We start from the raw sequence: 12874 nt of genomic DNA on the forward strand, positions 1-12874 counted from the left end.
AAGTGGAGAAATGTCTTTGGGTGGAGTTATTTAGGAGCAGCTACTTTGAGTTGTTTTAAAACATTCAGGTATGCTTTTGAATGGTGCACATACAAATTGCTACCTAAGTGAAAAATTTCTGTGTGCTGCTTTTGATCCTTACCCTATTGTGTACTTTTATCAATTTGCATTGATAACAAAGTCATTTTTGTTATTAAAAGAATGTAAGTAAAAGTTTAACTGACACCCTCCCCCCCAAGATTTGAAACACGACACTTCAAAATAGCTAAGACAGGACTTGACTATTAATGAAATTGGATTAATATGTCACCTTTTCAGGGAGTTGAATGCATGATTCTGAGAAGTACTTATGTTCAGTCATTCATGTATGTGCAGTGTCTTACCTCCTTTGAAGTTATCTGTAGTAAAACTAATGTTCAAAAAAAGTTGAGAGACGCATTCCTAGAAATGGAGAATGCATAATCTTTTTCTGGCTGCTAGTGGTGCCCAGGTAGATGGTTAGCATCTGAAGAAATACCTTTCTGCAAAGTTTTAGTTCTTTTTAATTTACTTTTAAGTAAAGCATTCTAGTTTATAGAAATAGGAGGAAAGCGTATTGAAGAGGAGGCTGTAGAAGGTGGTCTTCGCAGCCTCTATCTGGCCAGCTTTAATACTTTCTAGGCAGAAGCAGGCTATGAGGTTGATGCCACTTCCACTAATGTTCTCCCTTTACTCCCCTGGCCAGCAGCTCACCTGGGAAGGCTTACCATGCATGGACAGCTCTTCTCAAATATTGCTTCAGAACTAATACAACTTCCAAACGTGTGCGCTGAGAAATTTGCTTTAGAAAAGTCCATAGACATTGAACGATTAGTAAAGTTTTGTATTGTGGTGTGGATGTGTGTGCTGACAGTGCTTCAGAGCATCCTGCCCCGATGGCATCTCTGAGCTCTTTCTCTGAGTAAGCAGTTTCAGGAGTTTTTGCTACAGTTGTACAAATGAGGCAAAAGTTATTGATATCATTATGTTTTACTTTGCTTATTATGTGTGAAACACACACTTCTCTGCTTTGGCAGATCATACTTTTTCAAATGTGTCAAAAAGAAGGTTTTGTTGTTGTTATTGCCTGTTATCTTGAGACGATTTGTGAAATTAATCAGCATATAATGTCTTGACTTTATGGAACGTATTCTAGAGAAGCAGTAGTAGTAAAGGAAAAGTTTAAGTCACAGAGAACTCAGATTCTAGAAAAGAAAATGCGGGGGGGGGGGGGGGGTTATTCTACCTAAATGAGACCTTAGTGATACTGACACACGCTGAGTGTCACATAGGTGAGCACCGAGAAGTCTCTTCCACACGATTTATGAATGCTTCGTTCTTCTAACCTGTAACACCTGCTATTCAAGTCTTAGGTTTCTTCTGAGCAGAGATTGTCAGTGATGGAGAAACTTCATAGGGGAATTTAGAGATACCTTGCAGGGGGAAGAGTTGAGACAAACTTCTTGATGGAGGCTTTATGTGTGCTCAGTGTTACTTTAGAAAAATGTTGAGAAAGCAAAATTAATCTTTCCAAAGCTAACACATAGCAGAACTTCAGTTTGCTTTACTTACACTGCTGTACAAAAGCTCTGATTACATGATTGTTTACAGTTTTGTTTCTCCAGGACCTTTTGTTCAGTCAGTGCACCAGAGGATGCTCAGTGAATGAGCATCCTTTAAATGAGTCTGTTTAATCATGACGTAATATTTGATAGTCTTTATTGCACCTCATTCAGATACTTCTCTGAAGAAAAAGGATTCAGTTCCTTGTGGACTTGAATTGGTTCACAAATGGTAACGGAAGTGATCTTCTGCAGTCTGGTGGTTCTCCTCCCCCTGTTTTTCAGGTAGTAAGCTTAAGCATAGAGAATTTTCTGTTACATGTGAATGCCTGACTTTATACATATTGTGTGATGGGACACTCAGGAGCTTACATTTTCAAAGCATTTTTTCCAGTAGCTTCCTTTCATGATGTGGGATTCAGATGCCTAAACGTAAGTATCTAATACGATTTTTAGATGCTCTCAAGCATCTGCCCAAGACAGGTAGGAAGCTTGTGGTTTTCTGAAGTGGCAGTTGGAGACCAGGTATGCTGTTCTAGACACCTGAAGTGGCATTAGTCATTTAGGCACCTGAATCACTGCCACGGTGTTAGTTGTTAGAATCTCATTTTGGGCTCCCAGAAGATAAATACTTAGATAGTGGCCACGTATTGGATACTTGGGCTATATCTTGCTTAATGAGAAAGGAAGAATCGGGATAGAGTGCTGCTGTCCTGGGCAGGACTTGAGGGTGTTGACTGAGAGCGCTGTTTTTGCTGTCTTCTGCCTTGCCCTTCATATGCTTTCCAGTTTCAAAAACAAATAGGGAAAAGTTCATATGGAAAATCCTTCTTCTTAGTAGTTTGGTGTAGATCGTCTGTGAAATGAATGAGGGCCTCTCTTACAGAGTGAAGGAAAACTAAAATAGTCAGGATAATTAGAAAACCTTAAATGTGGAAATGCAGGTGTTTGACTTGAGAGCCTTGCTACTTAAACATGGAAAATTACAGCTTGCATTCAGATACGGTCTGAAAGCAAACAAAAATTTGCTCCTGCAGGACCTCATTGACCCCTGAGAGGCAGGAGGAAAGTTGGCACCTCTCCATTCCAGCCCTCCGAGGGAGCGTCCCCCTGAGCCGCCGGCGCCCTGCACGCTGAGTGAGGACGTGCCATTGCGCTGGGCAGCCGAGTTGCTCCAGCCGCCGGAGGAAGCATGCTTTTCCCATGGATTTCACGCATAGTGATTGACAACAAAGGAATCTTCTTGATCCTAAGTTTTCTAAACAAGTGCTCTCTGGACATGATTATTTAGATTTATAATCTCTAAGAAGAGCAGTCAGTTGACTCATCAGTATTGACTAATATACTTCCGTTTTACATCTGTAATTGACATTGAGCAATATTTAAACTCTTAACTCTGTAATAGGGTGGAGCTGGAATAAACTGCTCTTTTGGTAGAAACTGCATCCATTCGCAGAGCATTCTGTGTAGAGTCGTGGTGTAGCCGTGCAGTCTGACACTGTGTGTTACGTGAAGGGGTTAATGTCCTTGGGTCCAAGAAAGCCTCTTTATTTCAGGATTATGGAAAAATTTTCCCCCAAATCCCCCAAACTTCAGTATGTTTGTGCACGATCATGCTCTATCAGTAGGGTGACAAGCTTAAGGATGTATTGAGGTTTTGAATTCTGTGAACCAATTGCCTGGCAGTTTTCTTCATTCTTTTAACTTAAAAAGCAAAAAAATCCCAGCTCCCCTAACTTTCTGACTTGTAGTTGTATTTACTTCTTTTTGCATACATATTCATTTTTATCAAGCGTAAACAGAAATGAACTCTGTTTAGTGAACTTTCATTCTTCTTTGGGAACTTACAGGCACATATGTGTGTGTGTGCATATATGGCTACCAGATTTTTTATATATAAGCATGGATTTATAATGTAGCTCCAACAAAAGATGGATTATATTTTTCCTTTGAGACTGACCGTGCAAGGCTTTTTGCTTCCCCTAGGAGTTGCACTGAATAAGCTATCAGTGCTGTTAGAGTGGAGCTGTCGGAAGGGACTCGGAGGGGTAGTTCTGCTCTCACACCGGTGCTGGCAGTCGCTCCGAAGGTATTTATGCAGGTTGAGGACTTGACAGAAGCAAATCTAGGGAACAACATCAAATCTGTGTTTCGGAGTTAGCCATTCTTGAGCTTTTTAGTGACCAAGGAAAAGGATTGTTGGCCAGAAATATAGGATCTTGAATCACTAAGTGGGTTATTTTTAACTGTCAGAAACCCTTACAACCATGCAGAAGTCTTAGTAAGTATAGCAGAAGTTTCTACAGATTGTTGCTTCTATTTATTATGGTACTTTATTACGATTATTATGGTACTGTGGATTCCTGTCTCCAAGATTTACACTAAAACTAAGAAAATCTGTCCTTTTATTAAGTCCCTAAAATAGATAATATAACTAATAATTTTTAAATGATTGCTTTTCTTATTAAATGAGAAAATTAAAAATTACATTTTTAGGAACCAAAAGGGAGATCTGGATAGTTCGAAATGCAATGCAGTATAATGCCTTTCAGCTGAAGTTTATATTATATCTTGTTCAACTTAGTAGTGAAAAATTTTACTTTAATAAATGCCTGGATTGTGTGAAGTCACATGTTTTGCTTCTGTATCTATTGAATAGAGGGTCAGATTCTGAAATTGCCATTTCAGATGTTTTGTTTTTGTTGTTTTCAGAAATGTTAACGATACCATTAGAGATTATCTTGCAGAATTTATAAACAATTGTACATTTTGATTGCAGTGTTTTAGGGTTATACTCTTAGACCGGCGTCTTAAAAGCATAACCTTACCCAGTCCTTCTTAAATTTAGGATTTCTTCTTAAATTTAGGATTATTATTGTCACTGAAAATGGAACTACAGTATAGAAAAGGTTTCAGAGAATTATGATTTTTTGTTGACTGGCCTTCATGATTACAAGTCATTAGAAAAGAATTTTTTGAAACAATTTGAGCTATTTTAATAACATCAGAGTTTACCAAGACTATGAAATTTGATAGCTGCCAATTTTTAGAGTATTTGATTGTTTGATTTAAAGACTAATTGAAGCCTCTGGGTGATGTAGAAAACAATGATACTATATTGTTTTAAACTCCTACCTGCGTCCTTTTCATAATCCTTTATTTAAACACTTGTTTTTAAGTGCATTTTAAGTGCATTTATTTGCTCTGAAAAGATTTTTTCTTTCAAATAGCCCTAAGGAAAAAAGATGGGGTTGACAAGACACTGGTATAGCTGAAATCATTAATAATTATATGATGTGGGGCTATAAATATGAGCTAAAACACAATTATTTCCAAATGAACTTGGTGTCAGTCCTTTGGAAGATCTGCTGTCCTTTGGGAGGAATGGTTTTTCTAGTAGTTGGAGAAAAGCCGTGTAGTTTACTTGTTGGGTAAACTTCTAGAGACGGTAAATTTTTATGATAGGGTTCAATTTCTCTTAGTAGTGTTACGCAGGAACTGCGTTAGAGGACTGAAGTTAGGAGCTCTTTTTTTAGTGTTGTGAAACAGTTCGATAGTTCCCTTTTCCAGTCAACTCTTCTTAGCAGATCAGATGAAGGAACTCTGTCCCTCAAAGATGCTTCAACTTTTTCCAGTGTGTTAGTTGGTCTGATTTTAGTTACTTCTTGTTACAAGCCTCACTTTTCATCTACTGCCCTTGGACTGGTAGTTCCCAAACATTTTTGATTTGTAGACCTTTAGGTGCTTTTCCAGAAGAGCTGACTCCTATATAGAAAATTTTGACTATTTCCAGTACTCGGTTAGCTTTTGTGAACCCTCTGGACTGTTCTGCCTTGGAGAATCACGTCTCCAACAGTTATTTACTTGAAAACAGCTAGTGATCAGCTGGGCAGTTTTCCTTTTGCAGGGGTATCTTTCTGCTACAGTATTTTCTACCCCCCCCCCCCCCCACTTTTGAAAGACATAAGTACTTTTTGAAACTGGTAGACAACTTGTCTTAGTTCTAGCAAGTGGGAACTGTAATATGGGTTGACTGGCATAAAGTTGGACTTTTAAATGTTTCTGTGAGGGCCTTCTGCCTGCCTGTCCCAAGGCTTTTATTGTGTTTTATTTGTTGTTACTCCAACAGAGGCAGAGAAGTTCACTTCCAGTGGTGGGGGGCTACCAAGAAGGATAACCTGGTGTCCTCAAAAGGGAAAGCAACTGTGATGGAGGAAATGTAGCGTATAGGTTTGTATACCTTATGGATCACCACAGACATCTGTAACTTTGTTTCTTTTCTATTTCCATTTAATGTGCAAGTAACTTTTCAGTAACTGAAACATTCAGGCAGTGTCAGGAGGGAAAGGGACTTTCAGGTGGGCTTTTGTGGAGTGTCTGGCTCTTCAGTATGTGTGCGCTGACATACCCTGGTGTTTCTGCGGGCACCTTGTGAGTCATCGGGATGACTCTTACTGAGGTTGATAACGCAAGAGCCTGGATGGGTTTTTGGTTGGGGGACAGTCTGCATCTTTCCCCGGTCTTGATTCCTGTGCTGCATAACATTCATAGCAGGGGTTGAGTTGGAGCTTCCTTCCCTCCACCCCAAAATATTTGCTACAAAAGAGAAATGCAATGGCATGGTCTTAAAGTTCTGGCTCTCAAGTAGTGTCTCCTGAAGGTTCATTCCATAGGCAGTTCTCCTAACCCCGGTATGCGTCATCTCTGCCCTTAAGTGTATCTTTCTGGGCTCTGTGATCTGCCTTGGCCCTAAGGGAACACACCTTTCTTGGCAGTTTAGGTGCAGTGTGGTTTATGTACCAGAAATTGAATCCATTGATGACCTTTAAGATGTAGTCTAAACACTTGAACTGATGGTGGAGAAAAAGAGTATGGGAGCTGGTTTGAGGGAGCTGGATAAAGGATGCTTCTTACAGCAGTTTTGGATATAAATACCTTCAAGCTGACAGTATGTGGAATTTCTGTGTCGCTGTGGCTAGATTCTTTCCTGGGAGAAAGGAGTGAACTATCTGTAATGTTTTTTGTGTATTTTTTTTAAATCATGACATGCAGTTTGATCATCAGCTCCCTAATGAGTCTGAGATTTAGTCAAAAAGGAAAATAATATTATCAATGTATTTTCCTCTTCCTGAACCCATGACAATTTTGTTCAGGCTAAATTTCAGCCGGGTACTTTTTGGAAGATATAATATCTTGTAAGCACAGTGACATTCTGGTGGCAATACTCACACCTTTGGAAAACTAGATGTACATCTGAATATCGTAGGTGTGTTTTCACCTTTAAGGTATTTTGGTTTCTTGCTGTTGCAAGTGGTGCTACATTCTTGATTTTCAGTATTTAGAGGAAAAAAGAGGTTTCTCCTGGCCGGCGTCTGGTTTCGCTGATCTCGGCACTGTTTTCCCGTGTGTCACATAGCCCTTGGAACCCCTTTTCTTTCAGTGTAATACAGTTTACCAGGGAAGAAGTAGGGGTTTCCATCCAATGATAAGCAGGATGAAAGTTCCATATTAAAAAACGTATCTGCCCTAACTAGTTTGAGAAAATCAGACACTGGATTTATGGTGGTAGCTGTGCTGGTTAGAAGTGTGAAGAAAAGAGCATTCTTTATAAACGTACTCAAGCCAGGAAAGTCCAAGTGCAGTTGCGGTTGGACTGGTCAGAGGTGTTTTTTACTAATATAAGCTGTATCTGCGCTAGTAGGCTCTACCAGCAGAGCTGTGTCAGTAAAGCCTTTGTAGTGCAATCAAAATCCTGTGTTTTAAGTGCCAGGAACAATGGCAAAAAATAAAGGTTTGACAGAAAGCAAGTCTGTCAAATGAATAATGATCTTAGGGATCAGCTCAAATGCTGCCTGTGTGACTGCTCTTACTACTGGATAAGAGATAATTTGAGGAAAAAATTAAGTGAACAGCTTTTTTGCCTCACTGAATGAGGCTCTGATGAACTAGAAGAAAAGGATTCAAAATAATGGTGGAATCACGATTCCTGACTGAACATGAGCTTGTTCATTGATCACCCTCTCCTGCCCTCTCCGTGACTCAGGACACAACTCCTGTAGGTTTTTGGTCAGAAACTCCCTTTCACAGAGGAGATGTGTAATCATTGAAGAAAATGCCAAGTTCTCTTGGTTTGTGTAGCAAGAATCAGCTTGGATTGATGAAAGTTGATCTCAGAATAATTTACATTTTAATCTTTGTGCCGTGTCCATGAGATTTCTCAATAGAGTTGAAAATAGCAGAACCGAGGAGTCATCCGTGGTCTCAGCGTCGCCCTCTCAGGCGCTTGCACCGATTGACTCGACACCTTTTTGTGGCGCAGCCTGCCGTGCGCGTCGTGATTGGGTTTCTGCCCTAGTTTTGTCAAGCTAATGCACCAAAGTAAGCCTGGAGACACAGAGCTGTGCTTGGTTGTGCGTCATCTCAGCTAGTTTCTAAACGGCTCCTAGGAGTGAGGTGAATTGTGCAGCAGTCTGACAGAAATAGTATTTAATTATGAACTCCCAAAATCATTATTTTGGAAGGGAAGCCTTAACAGACATCGTATGTTGAAGCAGAGACACATGTAGTTTATTATATTTTGCCTGTGACAGTGGCCAGTAGTAATTGTTTAAGGAAAATGTATCTTCCTGGTTCTGAAGTCAGTGGTTTTAGGATGTTTCTGAGCTACATGTGGATCAGTGTTTCATAGCCCATCAACTTCAGGCTTTCACTTGGTTGCTCCTTAACGTGATCTTGTTCCATTATAGGTTACGTTTATAAAAGATCCCTTTGTTCTCCAGGTATGTTATGTGAAGAGCTGTGATGTGGTGAACTTAAATAAACGTAGGTTGAGTGTTAGAAGTTTCTAGCAGGCCAAACAATGTGGTCGCCAAAGGAAGTAAAGAAAGCATGGGAAAAATAGTGTTTTTTAAAAATTATTATTAAAAGTAGTACTATCACAAAAATACAGTTCTTATTAAAACTACATTTGGATAAATACTTTATCTATTTTGAATTTCTTTTTTTATCTAACTTTGTGTTTTTAGTTTGACTATGTCTGAAGAACGACTTTATTGAGTATAGTTTTTTCATTTATTGATGGCATGTTCTCTAAAGGAGATTGCACCTTAGAGGATTGCCTCTGCAGCAAGCACAGGACCATTCCTGTAGTTTAATTGCTCTTGACTTTACTCCAAAATAAAATCTCCAAAAAGTGCATGTGCATTTACCTTCCTTATCTTATGATTCTTAACCTCCTTCCTTATGTAATTAATTCATGTTTTAAAAAGTCTACTTTTCTTGTGTCCTTTGCACTGGCTTTCTGTCTTAAAAAGTAAATGCTGATGTGGGGCTGGGGAAGCTTCCTGTGCTTCATCTATGCAGTGTCAGATATTGAAACTTCATACGGTTGGAACATGTTAACTGTAGACCATATCACAGTTTGTGAAATGAACTCGGGAATTAAACTGCAGCATACTTTTTGCCTCCCCTTTTGCCACTTCTTCCCTCACAAAATTAACCCTTAGATGTATATCCTAAAATCTGATACAATGGAAAACCTCTGGAAAGAAATGGGAATAATATATACAATGGAATAGGAATAGTTAAAGAGGGGACTCTTGCGTTGCGTTTCTGCTTCCAGGGTGAGTGGAATGGCATGTGCATAGTTGCAGTGTTTTTTCTCCTGTAACAAGTATTCTGGGTTTTGTGATGATGTGGTAAAGGCACCTGAGCTGAGCCAACAGGGGTTTGACGATAATGCCAGGTTATGAGAAAATTATTTGACCTTCAGCCTGGCCGGAAGCAGGCAAACTGCCTAATGACAGTTCTGAGAGACTGAAGCAAGCTTTTTTTAAGCAATGTGTTAGAGATATTAGTATTTTTTTGTGGTGAAACTTGTGATGTTTTAAATGTTCTTATGTATTTACCAAGGATTGGGTGAGGCATTTACATGCTTCTCTGTATACCATATTGCAATATAGCACTAAGGTCTGTGAAAGTGAAATGAATGGGTGGGGTAACTCTAAAGTGCACACCAGGGAAAGAAGCTGACTCATAAGATTTCCTTCAATATGGAGAAAGAACTAGGATTTCAGATACTAAGAATTAGTATTAAAAAGCTTTTTGCACTTACGCTGCATCTGTGAAGCCCCTTAAATGAAGCATTTTTATTTTAAAACAATTTTTACATAAGTTTCTGCAAAAGCTCTGTAACTGTGTGTTAAACTGGAATGAATAAAACAATGTACCAGTCACAAAGTATAATGTGTGTACTTTTAGGAAGCTGTAGTGAGCTAGCGGAGCCAAATGACAGTCATTGCTGTCTTCTTCCCCCAGCATGATGCAGATATCTACTAGAAAAGTAGGCTCTCAGAGAGGAAGAGGATCAATAAAGTAATTGAATGGCAAGAGAGAAGTCTGGTTAATGGAAGGAATCAGCTGGCATTTGGTGCTGAAGAAGCAAGCAGGGCAGTGAACTGCCGGGGACTTAATTTGTTAGAGCGTTTCAGAAAGTGAGAAGCTGTCATGTATGATGTTATTTCATTCTATATAGAGATTTATTTTTGAATTTTTCCATCTTTTCTGACTCCATTAAATCCATCTTTTCTGTTCTCTTACTATGCTCTATCCATGTTATAATAGAGAAAATTTCTTCTTGATGATTTTCATTTATCTCTGAAGTAAGATACCATTCTTAGTTGGAAAGGGGATTTTTTTTCCTTTTCCTCTTTAAATGGGTCACGCTGCAAATAAATCTGTGACTCAGAGTTGTGAAACTATTTTTGAATCTGATTGAAGCTTCTGTGTGCTACAAACCTCATAGAATAAGTTAATAGTGAGTTTCAAGGAAGATGCTAGTATTTAATGATGGATGTGATGTGTCAGGTATGAGGTGAAAGTGCCCATCTAATAAAAAAAACCCAAACAAACCTATATGCATAAGTTATATTCCTTACAGATTATTGCAACAGATCCAAATGAATCTTGTAGTTAGTTATTGATTGTTTCGTACTTTTAGTATGTCTAAAGTTGTACTTGTCATGTGTGCAGCAGTTGATGGAGTACTGCATGCAATTCTGCTCATGCTGTAAATTCATCTTGAAAAAAGTGCAGAATGGAGATACAGAAGTATTTTGGAGCTAGCAAAAATGCCTTAGAGTTGTAGTACACTCCTAAATTTTGCCAGCTGGTTTTAGCAGTAACTATTGTTATTATTTACTACTGTAGCCATTCTGTTAATGGCATGCTTTTGCAGGTAAAGGCAGGGTTGTGCTATGTAGTTTATGCTGCAGTAGACTGAGGTGTGGCGTGTGCTCTTTATCAGTCTCATTTTCCGTACGATAGGCAGGTTTTCCATGTGAGGTTATATCAATAAAATCTGCTATTTAGACATGTGTTTTGATGAGACACTTAGATGTTCCAGTCTGCTTAGCTTATCAAAAAGAAAACTGAAAAATTATTTTGTTACAACATGTTGGTTCTAGAAATTTTTTTCATCTGGTGGAAAACCACGTATCTGGAACCGGGGGACTGGAAGCTGTAGTAGACAGCAGCACAAGAAAGATGTGACTCGGGGTTTTCATTATGAATATGAGTACCCGCTTTAAATAAACCAGCTAAGGAACGGATGGGTGCTGCCTTTGGTCAGCTCCTCCTGCCGCTGGAGGTGGGATGCCTTTCGAGAAGGCCTGCTCGAACTGGGGATTTTCACTGGTTCGTCGACAGCGGTGTTTCAGATTTTTCTGAGCGGTACCTGGCGTCGCCCTGTACATGCCAGCTGCTGTGTGGCTTGGACAGGGAAGGGCGACCTCTGCCCTGCTCAGTACTGGTACTTAAAGAAAGCACATTTAGTAACTTCGTTATGGCTACATGCCAAGGTGACCGATCAGATTCTATGATCTGTTGTACAGGAAGATCAGATAGCTAATTTGATGTCCACTTCTGTCACTTCTGTCTTTGCAATATTTCTTTTTTTTTTTTTTCAGCAAGTGTAGTAGCTTGCATAAAAAAAGGTCCTTGGATCAAAGGAGTGGCTGTCAGTCTTCCTTCTCGTTATTGTGCATGTTTGAGAGGGAAGCAGTGCTTCTAAAAAATGTGTAGTTTCTTGATGTGTTTCTGGTGTTACCATCCTGAGCAGCCTTCATGGTAGTGATTTCTAACTGAACTAAGTCACTTGTGACAGTAACAACTGATGGAAATTGATTTACATTGTTATTGTTTTTAATAACATTTAATGATCCATGTTAATGTAACATACATAAAAGAAAAGGGTCTGATGAGTCAGCTTTACAGGACAGGGATGGTCTTGCTACGTTATATTGTCATGTTAATACAGATATATGACTCTTTAGAAAGATGCAGCCTCTTTGGCCAGTAATAGACTGGTAAATTCTCCGTGTAAAGTTCACAGGCAGAGATGATCCAGCTGTCTGTTGTGAATCTAGGTGTTTTACTGTCACAGAATCATTAATTTATTTACTTGTATTTGTTTAAGCCAGCCTCCCGTGTGCGGTTAGTGCTGTTGAGCGTGGTTGCCTCATGCCGTGGTTTCACAACGTGAGTCGGCAGCGCCCCGGGGCGGGGGGCCATGCCGGTGCCCCGCCGCCTCCCAAATTCCACCCTCGTGCTACCTCGGGCTCACACCCCGCAGTGCCTCGAGCTGGTTCGTCTTCAGCACCTTTCCGAAATCACTTTTCTTCCTCGTTCTTTTCACTGGGCTTGTTCTCGGTCATTTCAGCAAGTTGCATGCGCTTCGTGGGCATTCAGGCCGATCCCCGCTGCTCCGAGCGCCCGGCGGAGAGCGACCTTGCCCCTGCAGCCAGGCCGTTCCCTCGGCTCGGCCTGGGCACCTGCGCCCTGGCGTGAGGCCGGGAGAGCGGGGAGCTGATTGAACAGCTGCTCGTGGGTAAAAGATGCGGTTTCTCTACCTTCCCTGTTGCTTGCTTCCCTTGTGCGTGTGAGCTTTCCGACAGCCCGGGCTCGAGGACGGGTCAGCTGCGCTGACGCAGAGGCACCTGCGGACGCCGGGCTGGCCGGGGGGACGGGCCGCCCCTTCTGGCGGCAGCGACCTCTTCGGTTGGCCCATTTGTCTCTGGCAACCTCACCGATAATTGCTTGACTTTATTAAAATTATGTTGATTTTGTTTGATCTGTGGTAGTTTTCTTCAGTACACGCTGACAGGATGTTTTATGTGCATTTTTACCGGGCCTGAAGTCCTTTAATGTGCAGTTGTAGCCAGAAAGCCGCTGACGGGTTTTTTGCCCTCTCTGTGCTCGTTAGCAGCTTACTAAAAGTGTTCACCTTAAACTCTTCG

General features: G+C 40.4%; 1 protein-coding gene across 4 annotated transcripts in view; it reads left to right on the forward strand.

The window, feature by feature from the left end:
- The window catches only part of CAB39 (calcium binding protein 39), a 49872-nt gene that overhangs the window by 10722 nt on the left and 26276 nt on the right, over window positions 1-12874 (forward strand). Inside the window, exon 1 of one of the 4 annotated variants that reach the window (XM_026109719.2) lies at window positions 5710-5810. The exons of the other annotated variants lie outside the window; for them this stretch is intronic. The gene's annotated coding sequence lies outside the window, so the exon portion shown is untranslated. Of the gene's footprint in view, window positions 1-5709; window positions 5811-12874 lie in introns of those variants that run through there. 4 annotated transcript variants of the gene reach the window in all.

The sequence above is a fragment of the Dromaius novaehollandiae genome, chromosome 9, assembly GCF_036370855.1.
Source record: "Dromaius novaehollandiae isolate bDroNov1 chromosome 9, bDroNov1.hap1, whole genome shotgun sequence".
NCBI lineage: Eukaryota > Metazoa > Chordata > Aves > Casuariiformes > Dromaiidae > Dromaius > Dromaius novaehollandiae.